Consider the following 1,703-nt stretch of genomic DNA (forward strand, 5'->3'; position numbering starts at 1 on the left):
GCTCCACTTGCTCGATGTATCAAGAGAGAAAATGTGAAATCTTTTTAAGGTAGGTAAAAAAAAAAAACCCAAACTAACTACTCAAGCTGAAATTTAAACTATTCAAATTTCCAGTTCACAGAAAAGCATCAACTCTTCAGCTTCTTTCATCACTTTTGCACAATGCCAGCACAGAAGTGGGAGGTTTTATGTACGGAATTTACACTGGAGCCTGTGGTAGATATTTTAACATGTGAAAGACAATCCTCAGCCCAGCTACAGGTTTCCATTGCATCCACCTGCAGTTATGGCAAAGTTCAATTAAAAATTCAATGCTTTAAATAAACTCCTAATGTTTTTGCTGTTTTGTTTCAATGGAAGTCACACACACATCCCCTGTGAAGAAAGCTATTCTGCAGCTCTCTGGTTTCACAGGCAGCATCCACCAGGAAAGCACTGCAAGCCAACATGCACACAGGAAAAACAGTACAGAATACTTCTGCTCTTCCTAAAATTTCATATGTGCTATTACTATTTCACATACAATTACATATGACTGGTTCAGATAAAAGGATGACTCCATCCCAATATTATGGGCATTAAAAAAATGCCAGTTACATGCCATAATGTCATTACTTCCTGTATGACAGACACTCCTCTCTGAAGAACGTGGATACACCGAAGAGTAAAAACCATTTCCATTAAAACACCACTCAAACCAACTGAGCAAATGGTCCTAATGGAAACCATGATACCTCACATGAACTCATTATTTCAGACTGAGGAACACAAACTGCTACGCAATTCTACTGCAGAAGGGGAAAAAGGTGACACTAAAAGAAATACAGCAAAATAAAAATCTCCATATTCTGCAGACACTGCCAGTGACACCTCCTGAGCCATCCTCACCCAGAGCCCATATCCCCACATGTTACTGAACTACCTAAATCATCGTACGGTTTCTGGCAGAGCTTCATCTGCATTGTTTTGTTTCTATGTGCTGCCTGTTGTGGTTTAGCTCAGAGAAACAAGATGCAATCATCTAACCGCCTCTTTCTCTTGCACTCAAGGTGGGTTTGGACATACCCGATGCTTAAGATCGATTCTTTCTGAAATGGATTTCCACGAAGGCCTCATCAGATGCACACCAGCGGGCTGTTACCTGGACAGGGCATGACAGCAGTGAGCAGCTCGGCTCCACGGGCAGCAGCACCCAGCTGAGGACAAGGGCCACCCGTCAACACCCTCCCCTTGGCCCCGTGTGCCCCACATGCCCTGAGCCGGGCTCACGACTCCCACAACAAAGCACAATCAGTTAACCAGGGCAGCTGCCTTCAGAGGTAAAATACAGACATAAAAATAGATGGAATATAACAAACCTGTGAGATAATCAGCCAAGGAACAGAGAAATTTGGGAGAGGCGAGGATGCACAGGATAAGTACTAGTCTCCACAACCCAGTCAGGCGTTTCATTTCAGTAGCCTATTTTTAAGTCAAAGCAGTAGAAAAATGAAAACATTTCAAGCCTGTCTCTTTACTGCAGAAAAGGCAAGTCATGCTGTCAGGAGCAGAACAGGATTCATGAAGACATATGAGCACTAGCAAACAACAGTACAACATCAAGTAACCATCCGTCTTTCCTGAAATGTAAGTAATTACTTAACACACGCTCAGACTTTGTACTTTCCAGGAGTGTGCTAAATAAAAACTGTCTCTTCACCCAA

The sequence above is a fragment of the Antrostomus carolinensis genome, unplaced genomic scaffold (assembly GCF_000700745.2).
Source record: "Antrostomus carolinensis isolate BGI_N321 unplaced genomic scaffold, ASM70074v2 scaffold23933, whole genome shotgun sequence".
NCBI lineage: Eukaryota > Metazoa > Chordata > Aves > Caprimulgiformes > Caprimulgidae > Antrostomus > Antrostomus carolinensis.